Source organism: Emydura macquarii, unplaced genomic scaffold (assembly GCF_026122565.2).
Source record: "Emydura macquarii macquarii isolate MOO-44397 ecotype Brisbane River unplaced genomic scaffold, CSIRO-AGI_Emac_v2 contig_1790, whole genome shotgun sequence".
Classification (NCBI taxonomy): domain Eukaryota; kingdom Metazoa; phylum Chordata; order Testudines; family Chelidae; genus Emydura; species Emydura macquarii.
Window position 1 is genome coordinate 14,996,773 of NW_027131927.1, and position 18,064 is coordinate 15,014,836.

The following is an 18,064-nucleotide window of genomic DNA, read 5'->3' on the forward strand; positions in this document are numbered from 1 at the left end:
TAGCTTCTTTAATGTACTGGCGACGGCTGCCTCAGTGCGAGTGGTCCTTCCAGTCCACGAAAGGGTCCTTAAGATTGTAAAGGCCCTGTGGCAAACCCCGTCCTCAGTCGCCCCACGTTAAAGGTGGCCGAGAAAAAATATTACATCCCGGCCAAGGGGATTGAGTATTTGTTTACTCATCCTACCCTGGGAACCCTGCTAGTAGACGTGGCTAACCAGCGAGACAGGTAAGGTCAGCCAGGGTCAACTCCCAAGAACAAGGACAATAAGAAGCTGGACTTGTTTGGGAGAAAGATTTATTCCACGGCAAGCCTGCAGTTCAGGCTCTCCTGTGCAGATATAATTTCAACCTGTAGGACTCCCTCAGGCAGTTTGCTGAGGCCCAGCCCCAGGACCAGGCTGCAGACTTTAATACTATCCTGGAGGAAGGAACCGCAGTAGCTAGGGCAGCGCTCCAGACATCTCTGTGATGCTGCTGACTCAGCGGGCAGGGCCGTAGCCTCCGCCATCTGTATGAGAAGGTGCTCACGGCTGCAATCCTCGGGCCTGTCCCAGGAGGTGCAGCAGTCTATTCAGTACCTCCCTTTTGATGGATCGTCCCTATTCTTGGACCAGATCGATGCAAAGTTGCATGGTCTGAAGGACTCCAGGCCACGCTTTGCTCCCTGGGCCTTTACACGCCCCAGTTTTCCAGGCGTCAGTCACGACCACAGGTGCAGCAGCAGCCGAGGCTTCCACCCAGGCCTTTCCACCCCTATAGGAATAAGGATAGGAATAGGGGGTTGAGAAGAAGAAATCTGGACTCCCTGCACCTCACGGCCTGGAGGCTCTGTGGCTGACGGAGGGAGAGAGAACCTGCTCAGCGCAGGTCCAGCAAGTCCTGCTTAGCAGCAGGAAGCCCTCTGCACAGGTCGTGTATCGGGCTAAGTGGAGGCGGTTTACCTGTTGGGCAGAGTCCCGGGGTATTCCGCCCAGCCTCTCACCCATATAGGCTATCCTGGAGTACCTGCTCCAGCTAAAGCTCCAGGATCTGGTGCTGGCCTCGTTGAAGGTTCACCTGGCAGCCATTTTGGCCTTCCATTTAGCTGCTAGAGGAGAGATCACTGTTCTCCCATCCCATGTCAGTCAGGTTCCTCAAGGGGATGGAGAAGCTTTATCCACAGGTCTGTGACCCGGTGCCTCCCTGGGATCTCAACCTGGTCCTCTCAAGACTCACGGCACCCCCCCCCCCCTTTGAACCCAGGGCTTCATGCCCTCTGCTCATACTTTCATGGAAGGTAGCCTTTCTGGTAGCCATTACCTCAGCCAGGAGGGTCTCCAAGATTAGGGCCTTGACCTTGGAGGCCCCTTATACAGTATTCTATAAGGACAAGGTCCCGCTGAGGCTGCATCCGGCCTTCCTACCCAAGGTGGTTTCCCAATTTCATTGTAATCAAGACATTTTTCTCCCCGTGTTTTTCCCAAACCTCATCGTTAGGAGGAGAAGAGATGGCATTCGCTGGGTGTGAGATGAGCCCTGACCTTTTACATCGAGCATACAAAGCCGTTCCGGAAATCGATGAACTCTTCGTTGCAGTGGCTGACCGGATGAAAGGCTCACCTGTCTCCACCCAGCGCATCTCCTCATGGATTACATCATGCATCAAGTTCTGCTATGAGCAGGCGAAGGTGCCACTTCTGGGAACCATCACCGCACACTCAACCAGAGCTCAAGCCTCATCTACAGCCTTCCTGGAGAGAGTGCCCCTGCAGGACATCTGCAAACTGCCACCTGGTCATCAGTGCACACCTTCACGTCCCACTACGCCATTGTCCAGCAGGCGAGAAAGGATGCAAGATTCGGCAGAGAGGTGCTGAGGGCAGCTCATTGGTAACTCTGACCCACCTCCAAAGGTATTAGTTATTAGTCACCTATAGTGGAATGGACATGAGCAAGCACTCGAAGAAGAAAACAAGGTTACTTACCAGTAACTGATGTTCTTTGAGATGTGTGGCTCATGTCCATTCCACAACTCACACCCTGTCCCCGCTGCTGGAGTTGGCAGAAAGAAGGGAGTGAGGGGGCATGGGGCCAGCAGCACCTCATATACCGCGGCATGTGCGTGGGGCTCCAGGGGGTGCTGGAGCCAGCCCTACGGGATCTGCTAAGGGGAAAAAAGTTCTGGGTAACTGTGCACGGAAGCGTGCACACATCTATAGTGGAATGAACATGAGCAACACATCTCAAAGAACATCAGTTACTGGTAAGTAACCTTGTTTTTTCACTAGCTCATAACTCTGGAAAATTTCCCCATTCAGGCTGAAATTTTCTAGGCTTGGTCTCTGCCAGAATGTGTGTTTTTTGGTTTTTTTTTAAATAGAGTGTTTGAACGGAACAGGTTGAGCTGTCTTTCTGTGTGGAGAGGAGGTTTTTTTCCAATTTTTTTATTTTATTTGATTAAATCTTTCAATTTTTTAACACCCTCCAGCCAAATTAGCTGCAATTTGTCATGTAACTAGTCGTTGTTTAGGAGCAGTGTATGACAGTGTTGCAAAGGAAACTGATTTTGATTTGGCTGAGGTATGACTGCTTGGGTAAATAAGATTCTGAGCATGAATGGTAGGATTTTTTTTTTTTTTTTTTTTTGCAAGTCATAAAGGGTGCTTCTAAGAAAGGATGGCCTACACATGCATGCATGGATAGTTTTAGGTTCTCAGTGTATGGGTCCTCACTTGAATTTGCCCTCAAGAAAGCTGCCTAAAACCAAATTGTTCCCTCCAGCGAGCTGTGTTTATGCCTTTTATCCCCTTTCTATGATTTGTTGCTGATTCGCTACATCGGGAGCCCCTCCTTCCAGGATTAGCAGGATTTGAGGCTGCTTTTTTGGGGGGTGAGGGAGTCTGTTAACCCCTTCCTGTCCTGGCTGATGTGAGTGCTATATACTAAATTCTCATAGCCCTTCTTTGCACTTTCTAAGAATAGAGGACAACATTTACAAACATGTCTGCCTATAGACGGCCACCTTTATCTATTTAGTTTGCAGCTCACGTTGAAGTCAACAGAAACTGTGGGTGCTTAGCACCTCTGCAAGTGAGACCATTTATTTAGATTCCCATGTCAGCCAGCAGATGAGCATGGAAGTTGCACCTGGAGTGTCTGTGTGTTGTGCATCCCTGGATCAGAACTCTGACACTCAGAGTGTGGCCTGCATGCTTGGCTGCTGGTGTCCAGGCTGTGCGCCACCCCAGCAGAGCATTTCAGGCACTTAGGGTTACAGGGCAGGCAGGGACACACACTTCTCACTGGTCTGGATTGTACCCAGAAGATGATAACTGGTAAGCCAATAGGGTCCCCACCCATCTCCCAGCAACAGCTGAGTACTCAGAGAATCAACAAATGACCACCCATAGGGTCTGATTTTTACTAAACAACAGGTGATTCTAAAATAACACTACATGACCCCCACCTAAGCCTTTCCCCAGGTCTGGTGCTCTAGGGTTCCTTCTCTCAAGGCCTGTCTGGTCCAGAAATCTGGACCTGTTAATAGTAGGAAAATCCTGCTTACATATCCAAAATATGAGTTTTGAAAAATGTCCTAAGTGCTCAACAGTGTCCCCAGTATTCTAGGGGAGGGTTAATCTAATCATCCTCTTCTTTGCACTGTTATAATGCCCCATTATTCATCCCTGTACTGTTCTCCTTGCTGTGGAAATTCTCACTTTCCTGGTATTGCTTATTATTATCCATGAAGTCCTTTAGCTCCACAAAGTAGGTGCCAGATTGTGCCACTCTACCACATTTCATCTAGTGCCTTAACCTGCAGGCATATCTAGTTTGAATACTCTCAGAGGAAGGTGTTACTCAACAAAAGTCAAGGAGGTAGAATCTGGAGTTAAATTTGAATTTTCTTTTGTCATTAGTTCTGCCCAAGTGCATGAGTTAAACTGCATGAGCATCCTATGACAATGAATTCCATTCGTTGCCATTTATTCATTCGCTTACTTCCCCCATCTATCTCTAGTCCTCCTTTTTGTCTGCCAACAGCCTCAGCTATATCAATTGTCCCCCCTATCATGGGATTATCTGTGACTATAACACTAAGCAATTTGTATCTGCTTCAAAATTAAGATGTCAGTTAAACTGGGTCTGGACACTTTTCCCTTTGATATTATTTGTGTTGTCTAAGACAATGCCTTATCACACAGCCTCATTTTAACATTACAGTGTTAGACCTTTAAAAGGGAAAATTTGAAATGAAGGACATTCAATTGCCCATTCTCTTGGTCTCTTTCCCACTCCCCCATCTCCTCTCTAGCACTATATTCCAAACCTTTCAGTCTACTCCTTCCCTCCTATCTCCATTTATTAGTAAACAGAGAATCTGTTTTTGCATTCATAGTGGAGGGTAAGTGGTATGACCAGTGACAACCTAGAACCTCGGTTGAAAGGTAAGTGAGCAAAAAGAAACCCTTGCTTGGAGTCTCTAAATTGAGTTTTACTGCCATCTTAAAAATTGTATGTTTGGGGGAATGAAAACCTCATGGGCTAGATTCTGATACCATAATTCACATTGAATAGAACTTTACTCCATGCTTCAGTGTATTTGTATTACAGCTTTACTGAGATTGGGGCCCCATTGTGCTAGGTGCTGTACAAACACAGAGAAATAGACAGTCCCTGCTTTAAAGAGTTTACAGTCTAAATAGACAAGACAGACATATTGTGGGAGGGAAGGCTCAGAGGTGAAATGACTTGCCGAAGGTCACAGTGCAGGTCCGTGACAGAGCCTGGGACACAGCCTAGTCTTCTGTCTCCATCCATAGACAATGCTGCCTTTCATTGAAGTTAGTGGAAACGTTAATTGAAGTTAATGGGAGCAAATGTGGCAGAATCTGTCCCTATACTTGTGCAGGGACAAGTTTAATTAAGCATCTGTTCATATTAGATTCTTTTATCTTTTGCTCTTTTATCCAAGATTGCTTTTACTGGAATATGCCATGAACTGCAGTTTTAACAACTTCTCAAAGTGGTTCTATTTTTAGCCATGTAATAATGGATAAATGTATGACTCTTCAACTAACAAGCTTCTTGTTAGCTTAGATTACTGTCTAATTTGAATGGAATATTACTTTATATATGGAATCAATTATAAATATTAACTTATGTATAAGGTTTAGGATGTAGCTGAGACAGGCTTATAAAATCAAATGGAGAAAAACTTTTTCCATTTCTTTAAACCTTTTCTTGTCTTAGCTACCCTCTCTTGTCTTTGTGTTTTTACCTCTAGTGAGTTATCCCTGCCTCAATGCCTCAATCTTCTGAACAAAACCACTGCTTATAGTTGCTGAAATACTGCATGTAACTTATTGCTACTGCTTTGTGTTGTGTTTGGGGGCTAGACAGCATCTTCAGGCACAACCCTGAGCAAGGAATAGTGTGTGAGCTGTGTCACCGCAGGCGTAGCCCTGGGAGGCGCTATGACTCACAGAAACCCTTCTGAGTCACCAGATTCCCTGTGCTCCTGGGGGGAATCATTTTGGGCTAGATTCACAAATGAATGTAGACGTCACAATGCTCAGCATCACCACATCTAACTTTTAGGTGGCTAGAAAATTGCTGGGATTCACAAAGCCTGAGTTCAGTGCTCCTTTATAACTTTTTAACCCAGTGGTTAGGGTGCTCATCTGGGATGTGTGAGACCCCTGAGTCAAATCCCCTCCTCTGCCACTTATTAGGTGAGTGCCCTAGCCACAGATCTATGACATGTTTTGATGCGGCCTCCCTCCCTATAAAGGTGTTACAAGCAAAGAAGAGATACATAATATCGATACACAGTGTATGAATTTGTGATTACATCTTGCCTCAGTGGATTTGCAATATCTACCCATGAAATACTCACTTTTATGTTCTTCCAGGTGCTTGATTATATTACTCATTTTTGAAAATAGGTGTTCTATTGTGCATGCCATCTTAGTTATTAGAGTGTAACTTCTGGCGTAACATTTTCAGGAGGAGCTGGAAGAAAGTGATTAAATAAAAAGAAACTAGGCACTAGGAGCAGATGGTAGAAACCTAAGGGCATGTCTACACTGCATATGGGAACAAGCCTCCCTGCCTGGGTCCATAGACTTTAGTTAGTGGGACTTGTGCTAGTGCTCTAAAAATAGCTTTATAGGACAGTACTTTGACCTTGCGGCTCAGGCTGGAGCTCAGTGTCTTGAGCCCCTCTCGCAGACTTCAGAGCCTGAACTTCAGCCCAAGTCGCAACAACTACTCAGCAAGTTTTAGAGTGCAAGTCTGTGGACCAGGGCTAGGCGGCTCCCTCCCAAATGCAGTGTAGACATGCCTGGAGTTTTGGGGGAGCTTAAGAGTGAAGTGTGAAGTAACAAAAATATTCAATCTCTCATTAAAATCTGCTGCTATACTGGAGGACTGGAAGGTGGCAAATGTATCAATCTTTAAAATGAGTGGTAGGGGTGATCTGATGAATTATTTACAGGAGGATTCAAAGAAGAATTATCCATTTACATAGATAACCTGAATATCCACCATTGTGCTACATAGGATAATTTTATTTGGGGTATTTTTGTTTGTTTTGTTTTTTAATAGTAGGGATACAAATCTTCATACTTCAGGGAATAAGCCAACCACTGACTGACAGGGATTAGGAAGAAACTTTCCTTATTTCATGAAATGACTTATCTAAAGGGAAAGTTTCTTCCTAATTGTTTGCTCCAGGAGTTCTTCCACCTTCCCTTGATGGTACTGGCTACTATCAGAGATAAGATACTTTACCAGATGGCTCACTGGTACAATCCAGTCTGGCAAATTTCTCTGTTCCAATATAAAGTCTCCTTCTTAACAAAGTATTGTGCATTCACTCAAAGGTAGATAGCAAGCAAATAAAAGGGTTAAACTAATAAAAGGCTTACCCAGATGGGTCTCACCTAAACCTTTTCCATTCCTTGCAAGTTTTGGCAAGTTCCACTTATCCCAGGTACCCCTATTTCTGGGCTGGGAGGGGCAGCTTCTCTCTCTCTCTCCACAGTGCCTCCCCCTGGGAAGCTGTTTCCCATACATCCCTCCCCTCCGCTTTCTCTCTTGGCAAGGATTTTTAACAGGTCATTGTGCTTTTGATTTTATGCCCCCAGCACTAGAAAAATAAACCTGTTAACCTGGCTAGAGCCAGGCAGATAGGTACTTCCCAATTCATGACACACCCACTGATCTCTTAAGGACCCTAGATGTATTTTCCACAGGGATCGCTCATCTTTAGCTATTGTTTTATTTCCTGCTTCCTCTTCCTAACCACCACTTTTGATTTAACTCCATGTGGTCAGACAGAATAATATCAAGCAGGTAAACTGATGTACATAAAAATTCATATAAAATAAGTATCTCTTTCACTCTTCACAATGTTACACTCAGAAATCTTTGTGCATTGATCAAAGATTGTATCCCTCAGGGGCCAGATTGGGGAGCCCTTATTCACACTCACTCATTAGGTGAGCACGTACTCATTCAATAATAGCACTATTGAAACCAGAAGGACTAATTGCAAGAGTAAGTGTTCCCTGATGTGAGCAAGGGCTCGAAGTGCTTGTTTTTATAATGAGTAAAATGCTGCTTAGCACTTATAAGCACCCCCAGAAGAACCAATGATGCAAATACGAGCATGGACTTTTTTAATAGGCTATAGAATCCAGTCACACTTTTTGCTTGCAGTTTAGAAAGCAGGCAGATCAGCGAGCAGATGAAATCCTTGAACTGATATGAAAAGAGAGCAGCTATTAGCTGTATCTTTCTCTGACTTAAATTGCTTTGGAAATGGGGTGATTTTACATTCTGCAGAAAGATTTTTCCCTGCTTTAATACAGTGTATCTCAGCATCATGGTGATCACTTCTTTTCAACTCCACTAGCATGCATAGCTGTGCCAGCACACATTCTAGCCAATCCTTGTTAAAATAAAAAACATGCTGTCATTCGCAGGCAGGTTTCCATATGAACAGAAACATAAACTTGCTAGCATAACCCACCACCTAAAGAAATCTCTTTCTCTCACCAGTTCTGGTAGGCAGTACTTATTTTTCTGCTTTTCATGTATATGTTTGAATTTGGAAATACTAATCCACGTATATTTTATTTCAGGAAACTATTTTTTAGAAGGACAACTGCTCTAAAAAGTTGGATTTGTGTCCACTTTGAGTCTGACTTGCTAAATAGAACCAAGCCAGGTATCTTTTATGGTGGAATTACAAATGCCATGGCATGGTGGCTTGTTATCGAAGTGTATGTTTGCAACTTTGCATTTAATGCTAAGCACACATTTTTGTTAGTAATTTAAAGTTGTGAGATGCTATTTTCTTAGAAACCTTTCAGGAACTGTTGATTGGTTGTCCTGTTTTGCACAGTTTAAAAAAAAAAAGAATCCATTTGTTACTAGAGAAGGGAAGCTGACTCTCTCTTCCTTTGGGCAAGGAAGCAAGATGTTATCTGGATGAACTAATGACATTTTAACTCAGATTCTAAGTTGAATAACTAACAGTTTCAGTAGCTTTTTAACATTCATTGTGTAAACTACAGTTATAGATTTGTTTTTTGTTTTAAATCTGGGGACTAATGAAAGCCAGTAATTCAGGGAATTACAAAATTCTTGATGCTCAGCTAGAGTATAAGACATTTATGTGACTATAAATTAGTACAGTAGGTTATGCATGTTTGATCTTGGGTGAAATTTTCAAAAGTGCCCAAGTGTCTTAGCAGCCTATGTCTCAATTTCAAAAATGACTTAAACACCTAGAGAAATCTAAATATCACAGACTTTCAGTGATACTTAGACTGAAAAGGATCAGATTTTTAGAGTTATTTAGGTGCCTAACTTCTATTTAAATCAATGGGAGTTATGTGCCTAAACACTTTTAAAAATGAGACTCTTAATGCCTAAGTCAGATTTAGGAGTGTAAGTCCCATTTTCAAAAGTAACTGGTTGAAAATATGCTACTGAAATGTTTTTCCACTGGAAAATGCCATTTTGTCAAAATTGAGATTTTCCATGGGAATATACTGATTTTGATTAAATTTGATTTAAAACAAATTGAAACAAAGCATTTAAATAATGTCAAAATGTTCCATTTTGACATCAGAATGGAACATTTTAATTTTTCATTTTGAAACAACTTTTAATTTAGAAATCTATTTTATATTATAAATTATAAAATAAAAAAGTTGAAATTGGAACAAAACGTTTTAATTAACCCAAAGCAAACTTTTTTGTAAATTGTTTTATGGGCAATTTTGAAATTGTTGGTTTTTCAATTCTTAATAAAACCAATTTTTGAAACATCTGAATTTCACATAGTGTGTAAATTTCAAGTTTTGACCAGTTATACTCTTAAGTCACTTACATGCTTTTGAAAATTTTACCCCAGTTAGCGTGACCCGATAGCAAATTGGAACAGAGGGTGGGGGGTAATAGGCACCTATATAAAACAAAGCCCTATATATCAGGACTGTCCCTATAAAATCGTGACATCTGATCACCCTAACCCCAGTCATGATCTGTGTTGGAAGTCAATTGTCAAAGATTATCTATATCTAAGTCTGTGCAGGGTGTGTGTGAGAGCGAAGGAATAGTTTCTTATATATAGGTAGAAGTGACAATATCCTTTTGGAACAAAAAAATAAAATGGACAGATACACACATACACGATTTTGAATGTAGAAAACTTCCCTTTCTCCTCCATACCAAGCTTTCCTGATAGGTATTCTCTGGCCACCACTGTGGTTCACCTATTCCTTTTTCCAGTAGTTACAAACTAGTTAGTACAGCTTTCCTGTTTTAGCATTGTCATTTAACTACCTGAAAGGGGGTTCCAGGGAGGATGGGGCTAGGCTGTTCTCGGTGGTGGCAGATGACAGAACAAGGAGCAACGGTCTCAAGTTGCAGGGCGGGAGGTCTAGGTTGGACATTAGGAAAAAGTTTTTCACTAGGAGGGTGGTGAAGCACTGGAATGGGTTACCTAGGGAGGTGGTGGAATCTCCATCCTTAGAGGTTTTTAAGCTGAGGCTTGACAAAGCCCTGGCTGGGATGATATAGCTGAGGTTAGTCCTGCTTTGAGCAGGGGGTTGGACTAGATGACCTCCTGAGGTCCCTTCCAACTCTAATATTCTATGATTCTATGAAAGTGAGCAGACAAGATCTGATTATTAGCTGAGCTTTAAAAATAATTTAGAAAAATGAACCAGATGTCTGAGAATCAGAGCAATCAAGAGAAACACTCTGCTGAGCTAAAGTAATGATAAGTAGTTACTAAAAGTCTGAACTTTTTATGGCTTCTGTCAAGGTTCATTGCCAGATTCTTTCTTGATCTCTCTCAAAAGAATAGTCCAAATGTATCTGAATAAATCAAACCTGGAGCAATGGACCATGCTGGGCTGTGATTTTTATAGTAGGGGTAACTTAACAGTGTTGACTCAGGCTTCCCTCCGTCAGTACTGACCAGAGAAACGAACATACCAAAAGGAGCTGACAGTCATGGAGTCTGCTATCTGATTTGACCACTGGAAAGGTCAGTTGTTTTAGAACTTGTGCAAGCTGTGGCAGTATTGCACAATGAAGGAAACAACCTCCTGATGCCTGGTCATGCCCTGAAGAATGAGAATTAGTTGTTTTTGTAATTTTGTCTGTGACTAAATGTTAGACCCATTCATGTGTCTCTAACCCTTTCCTGGAGAGTATTGCCTCATTACTATCCCAAGATAGGTTTTTCTTTTGTCCCCTTTTGCATTAGTTGCTTTTTTAAATTTCAGGTGCTGCCTTGTTCTAGGTGGCCCTACTTCTCCACAGCAGTCAGAAACAGCAAACGGTGGTAGACTTGGAGAGCTAGCTGCATCTCCTTAATCCCCGGCTGTTCCGCCCCACTGGAAACTGGAGCAGCAGGGATCAGACTTAATGGCGCACAGGTCTACCATGCCCTTACCCATCCCCGACACCTTCCCTGTCCTGCTTATGGTGTCAGTAATGCGGGCTGGCACCTGGTGTAGGAGACGGCTACACTGTCTCTAGTGACTTTGCACTCGCAGAGATTCCCACTACCCAGCAGGAATTCTACAGGGGGAATCTTTGGCTAGTTGAAGCATCCTGGAGAACCCAGCCCTGTGTCGCTATCCGAACTCCTCTTATTGTTCTTTAAGGACTGTTTATAAAAAGGATTTGTAATGAGTATCTAAGTAATATAGAATAATAATGTAAAACCTTTTTTCAAGATAGTTACTTTAATTCCCTGTCTTCAGTTCCAGCGAAATGTTGATATGGTGGCATATAATTGAGTGCTATCTGTCACTTCTCTCAACCCACTCTGAAAGTGTACACAGCATTCCACTCTAGGGATAGTTAGGTTTTCCTGCTTCTGGGCACAGCTTATGACATACAAGATCTATTCATTTTCCATGTACTGTACGTGCCTTGTATGCATGCCTTCCAAGTATGCAGAAAGGTTTACATCTATAATAACATCTTTCTTCTGTAGTTTATCTTCCATTCCAAAGTGCACTGAAGTCAATGGGAATGCTCACATGCTTAAAGTTATGTGCGTGCTTGAGTGTCTTGCTGAATCAAGGCCTAAACCCTGGCCTTATATGTATGCCCAGGATCTATATTTCATCCATGTTCTGGCACAGACCCTCGATCACTTAGCTTCTGGTACCTTATGATGTAGAGTTGGCAGAATCCCTAGTGCTGCTGGCATAAAATGTACTGACTCAGTATATGCAATGTTAAAAACAATTCTAATTTATTAGTAGTTACAAAAACACCCACTACAAAGACAAAATTTGGATAGAAGCCATGAACAACAAACCTGCTTCCCCAGATGGACTTTGTCCTTCATTTTCTACATAACCTACTTCTACCAGGGGGAGCTATTTCTGGTAAGATTAGTCATTATACTCTAAATACCATCATGCCTCGCTCTTAGAGGCCACAAATTTCTTTCCTTGATGGAGTACAGCCACTTTTTCCCTATGTGGAATCACACTATAGAGAAAAATAGAGTAGAACAGAATCAAAGAGCATTTGTGATTGATAGTTGGGTGGAAAAACCAAGCAGTGGCTGTGCCGTTCTCAAAGGAAAGGGCAACCACCCCATCAGAGACCAAACAAAAAAGATACCCCAAACCCAACCCAGGATGATTCCTTGCCTTAACCCACAGAGGTAAAATAATTTTGTCTTGTTTTTAAGGCATCTTAGCGCAGCCCCAGCCACAGTGACCATCCAAGTCATGTTAAAAACCGGTGTAGTCGGAACTGTGTGTTTAAATCCAATTTTAGCTTGACTTCAACCCCTTTGTAGATGGGTGGTCCCTGACTTGTGTCCCAAAAGGAACTAGATAACAACGTATTCTCTTTTAACAGAGCAAAAATGATGAATACCCATCTCTAACCCTCAGAGTTCTCAGTAAGCTCATTGATACGGTTGATGTTTTACAGGAATATTGCATGTGCTCTTCCTTTTATGGGATAGGGGCTACGTTGCACTGAGAGTTAAGCTCTTCTCCTTGGCACACACATGGGTTTGAGATGTCACTGTTGCATTGACACCCCATGTGATATCTAACAAACAGGTTGGCTCTGCAGTTTTCCAACAAGACTGATATCAGTCAGCCATATCAAACTGCAAATGATCAGCCAAATAGTTTAAATTTCACATCTGCCAGAGGTTTATTAATTTACTTTTGGAAAAACTTCAGCCAAGTTATTGGGCTAAATTCCAGGTCAGTCAAAACCTAGATTGTGAAAAGTTAAGATGATAAATAATGGTTCACAACAGTTTAGGAACAACCTATTTCTTAGAGTTTTGGCTGACAGGCTGTTAATCCTATACAGGCTATTTATAGAGAGGCACCATCATTGTTCCTTCCTAGATTTGCTAAGGGCTACAGCTTGAGAGGCATCTCAGAGTCAACCACCACACTTTTTATATGTTGTACACATCTTTTCCTTGGAGTTTGGTAGATGTGCTCTCACACATTGCATAGTGGAAACAGAATGAAGAAAGTGGCTGAAACTTCTTGAAAAAAACAGTGACAAGTGTGATGTAACAATATAATGCTACACTGGTTGGCTGTGAGTATTGAACTAGAGACCTTTGGATCTTAAGGCATGAGTCTTTACTGCCTGAACTAAAACAGTCCTCTGTATTAACCACTGCTGAAGGAGGCTTATCAGCTTCTATATGGGGCTCAGCCTCCTCATGAAGGGGACAGCGCATTTCATAGAGTGGGCTGTGTTGGGATTCTATGGTTTTCAGCTGCCCATGGCTTACCAGGTGGTAGGAAGCTGGGGGATGCTTAGTTTTTCCAGTGTGAGCAGTGTTCTTCGTAGTCTGTCCATGGTGCAAATACAGCTTGGAAGTGGTGCAAGTGCCAGATGATTCCTAAGAAACACCCTGGGGAAATTATGGGAGTTTCCGAAGGGATGGTGGGAGTTTGGCACCTTTCTCCCACAATTTTCTTAAAAGAATCTCACAATGCCTTTTGAAAATTTTCCAAAATGCAGCGACCCAAGGAGCTGTGCTGAGACTTGTGGGGACAGACCCAGTGGGCATTGAGGCTCAGTGAGTTTAGTAGAGTGATCATGTGGATGCCTGGGGAAAATCCAGGTGCCTTGATCACAGTTCAGTCTGATGAGTATGGATGCACCCAATTGTCTGTGCTTTGAACTGCGAAAAACAGCTGAGTCCTTTACAAATGGCAGTGTTCTGGGGTGGAGGGGGTCATTTGGAGAGTGTCATTACGATAAAATAATAGTTCATGTTGTAAAGTAACAGGCATGTTGAAAATTTTTGCGGGGGGACCACACACAGCATCTAAATGGAAAAACCTTCAGTTTTGGAGGGATATGGTTAAGAGTTAAATCATCTCCCCCTAAGCGTTTGTTTTTCTTAACCTTAATTTTGAATGTCTTGACTTTCAGACTTGTTATACCCTTGTGCTACTAATTTAATTGGTTTCCCATTAGTGAGATAACATTCTAATAATGTTATTTTATCCAAACTGAGTAAATTGCTGCAATCAATAATCTACCTAGACTGTAAGATCATTGGGGCAGAGACTGTCCTCTTTGTTAACTACCTGTACATTGCCTAGCACAAGGAGGGACTGATATTTCATTGAGATTCTGTAATAGAAAGAATACAAAGCTTTTTCCCCCCTGGGAAGAGTTTGCTTTTCTTGTGAAAAATGTTTTTGATATTAAAAACTGCTTGTTTGCTGAAGGACACCCAGGATGGTAGCACATTTTCCAGTTGCCCCTTTGCTGCCTGTGTTAGAGAACTGCTTCAAAAAACATTTAGGCTGAATCTAGTCTGAGCAGAATACACTCATGGCCCAGAACTATCATCTTTTCTGAAATCTGTAGCAGACAATGCAGTGGAGATAAAGTTACAGTCCTATCTCACTAATGGGAAACCAATTAAATTAGTAGCACAAGGATATAAAGAGTATTGATGGAAGGAAAAGCAGCCTCTTCTATGCTGACTTTGTGCCTCGCAGAATTAGAAACTTATTGCAGTATGTTGAATTTAAAACCACTGTCTTTACTTCCAATTTCCTGACTGGACAAAACCCCACAGTAATATATTTCATGGTCAGGGACACACTTGTGTGGATTTTTTGATTGTTTTTAAAACCACACTATATCTTTATTTGGGAGGAAAAGACCCGACTGTAACTGTTACTTACAGGAAGAAAACAATGTAATTGTCTCTCTGTGGGAGGAGTCAACTACAGAGCATTTTAACATACACGCACAAGCAGCGACTTCTCTTTCTCCTTGGGGTTACGAAGGGGAGAGCATAATTTGCTTTTGGTGAAGAACTCTGGCTCTAAAGATTAAGAAGACTCTATACAGTAAGTTTTTCTCTTTTCTCCAGAGGTATGCTATGTGCTATTTTATACTTCAGTTCTGGACAATTAATTTTCATAACAAGCCTTCATCTGCATATCAGTGCTCTGTTGATTCCAAACCAAGTGTGGTAGAGTTTGACGTGTCCAGGTGATCAGTGCTGCACGTTAATAAGAGATCAGTATTCTAGTGCATAATTTATTTTAGTAACTTTGTACCCTCATCTAACATCCTACTGCTTTGTGAATAGAGCAGTTTGCTTCCAGGGGCAAACTTCTCAGAAAAAAAATATGTGATAGAAAAGAAACTTCTTAATTTTTTTAATTATTGCCTTGAGTCAAAACAAAAAACAAAAAAGCTGGAACAACTGAGAGAACACTTTTAAAACGGTGTGGATGCACTTTCATTTTACATTTTGATGGCAAGTGTTATATGCTGTGTGTTCATGTTATGCAAACTAATGATATTATCTGTGCAGTTTCATAAATACACATGGAACTTCTATAGATTGTGCACAAGGAGAAAGGGCCACGGGTCCTCAGCCGAGATGAAGCTGTAGCTGGCAGATGTCAATGAAGCCATGCTGATTTACAGTAGCTGAGGATCTGTCCCTGTGCCAAAGTGCTTGCGTTGTAACTCAGACTAATAGAATTCATGGGAAAACAGTTCAAGAAGGAGAAGTTGCATAGATATTATAAATAAGGGGATCGATATACAAGGAGTCCCTTTGTAAGGAAGGATCTGAAGGAAGAGCATGAGGGTAGAGTAAATTTGTCAAAGGGATTTCTTCTTTCCCCTGCCTTCTGTTCAAATTCCGACCCTCACCTCTGCACATACAATTTAGACAAGGCAGACAAGAAAGACAGGACTCACTTGGCAGAGACGTGACGTGAGGGAAAATCCTTGGTCAGCTAGTTAGGAGAAGTGATTTTTCAGGAGGTTTTCTCACCCGGTGAAGGTATTTTTATGTTCTTTGCTCCCAGAGGGCCTGACCCCTTACTCATAGTGGGAAGCACCTCACTCCACATGTAGCTCCAGTGGCTGCATTTTACATGTGAGCACTGGGCATTGAACTGTTGCACTTTGTTAAAGTATTTAAAAGTTCAAGCAAAATGCCAAGTGCTTAAAGGTATAGGACAGTCCTAGCGCCTGGAGAGGTTTGGCTGAGTGAAATGAGCTGGGAGTGGGGGACATTATCACTTCCTTTGTGGTCTTTTACTCATAGATAATGATGCGTGCTGTTCATGGTAGAGGCCTCCCAAATGCCCCCACCCAGAATAATCACAGCTTCTCTTATCTTGTGCCCATTTTAAAAGGATTTCAGAAGCTTTAGGGGAATAAAGTGAGAGACTAGCAGCAGTCACTTGGGGCGATGGTGGAGCTGCCTGGGCCTAAGAGCTGTGACATGAGCAACAGCCACTGTAGGAATTACACTGCTGAACCTGTTAAAATATTTAGCGTTCTCTGTGTCCCGGTTGCTGGGAGTCTACTCTGCTCTGCAGATAGTGTTCCGTATGTCACTGGGTCTTCAGTGGAACAGCTAGAGTTTCACCGGCAGTATTTTCCTCTGGGCTGACTCAAAAGCTTTGCAGTGATAACACTAGATCATGCTGCAAATTAGTATTATGTATGCTGCAGTAGTGCCTGGAGAGCCTGATCAGGGTCCCTTGGTGCTAGGGGCTGCACACTTGTAATGAGAAGGAGATCTCTGCCCCAAAGAGCTCACAGTGCAAACTGAGGAGATCCTGCTCACTGGAGGGTATGACATGTACCCCAAATGTGTGGAATTAGAGGCATTTATTCCTTTCCTGGGAAAGGAGTTTGGGCCATTGTGGAGAGGGCGGGAGAGGTTGTGGCTAGTCCAGCCAATATATCTGCTGGGAAAACCATGCAGAATGGCACACCCCCAGCCCAGCCTGTTCCCAGGGATAGCCATCTGCTCTGTGTGGCCCCTTTCCCCTCTTTGGAGCTCTGCTGTAATTGTCTCTGTTCCATGCTCCTGAGACCCAGCTATCCTCTCTGGCTGTAAGTCCTGCTCAGATCTCCACTGGGAATCCGGGTTTCTGCAGAGGGAAGGAAGCCAGGCTGCCCTCCCATTTCCATCCCTAGAACACCCTTCCGAGCCACAGAGCCCCACCCCATGCAGAAGGTCCCTGCACTGGTTGGGGACAGCAGGACTGTGCCGCATTGCCCTCTCTCCCATGGACCGAAGGGCTCTTCTTCCAAACTTGGCTGCCCACCCTCCCCTATAGCAGAGGGCATCGCATGTAGCTTACAGTTTGTTGTTCTCTCTGTGATTCCGTGGTTGGTATTGGGAGCCAAATGGCATATCTGAAGTGCCTGGCTTGCCACATCATGTGTAACCTCCAGAGACCCACCCCTTGTCATTTGAAACATTTCCAAAACTCCAAATGCTGGGAAGAAGCAGCAGGGGGATGTGTGTTACCCATAATTCCATGCAAATAAAATGTGGCCCAGATTCCGCCTCTGAGTAGTGCCTTATGCTACTAACAGTCCAAATGGTTCTAGTGAGGTTAATCATCACATAAGGCCTTGCACACGTGAGGAAGGGTGGCAGCATCTGGCCCTATGCTGACAGTAGTGCTGTGCACTGCTCTCTGTATGGCACTCAAAGTCCATCAAAGTATGTGGAAAAACACCCGATAAACTGTGCTTGAACAGCCTCTTCCCAGTGTAGGCTAACAATGCAGAGTAACAGGGAAAACGGTTGTGCAGATGTAGGGTTTTTAAATTAAATTATAAGCATCAACACTTTCATTGACTAGTCGTGATCCGTGGGGTTTCATTCATGCTTCTTGCTGCAGATAGACTAATGCTACTGTCATGCTGTTTGGAGTGGCTCACCATTGTGAGTGCTGACCTCCGTGCAGACTGTCAGGAAACAGGACAGACATCCCAAACTGTTGGTGTATTCTATTATTAGATATCACCAAGCCAGTAACAAATGTGAACTCCTGCATCACTCTAACAGTCTTAGCACGGAGTCATAGACAGTCCCCTTAGTATCTCTGGTCTATTGTGCCACTCAGGCAAGCTGGATAATGTGAAAAACGGTTGCTTACACTGAAAATCACACCAGTCAGTTGCTCCCAGTCGCAAGAGACCAGTCACTTACCACAGATCAATTGATCTTACACCAAAGACAACATTGGCAGCCAA

General features: G+C 43.0%; 1 protein-coding gene across 5 annotated transcripts in view; it reads left to right on the top strand.

Annotated features, from left to right (window-relative positions):
* CSGALNACT1 (chondroitin sulfate N-acetylgalactosaminyltransferase 1) overlaps positions 1–18,064 on the top strand; it is an 84,102-nt gene that overhangs the window by 20,366 nt on the left and 45,672 nt on the right. For 4 of the 5 annotated variants that reach the window (XM_067556952.1, XM_067556955.1, XM_067556954.1 and 1 more), the window contains exon 1: positions 14,765–14,889. The exons of the other annotated variant lie outside the window; for it this stretch is intronic. The gene's annotated coding sequence lies outside the window, so the exon portion shown is untranslated. Of the gene's footprint in view, positions 1–14,764; positions 14,890–18,064 lie in introns of those variants that run through there. 5 annotated transcript variants of the gene reach the window in all.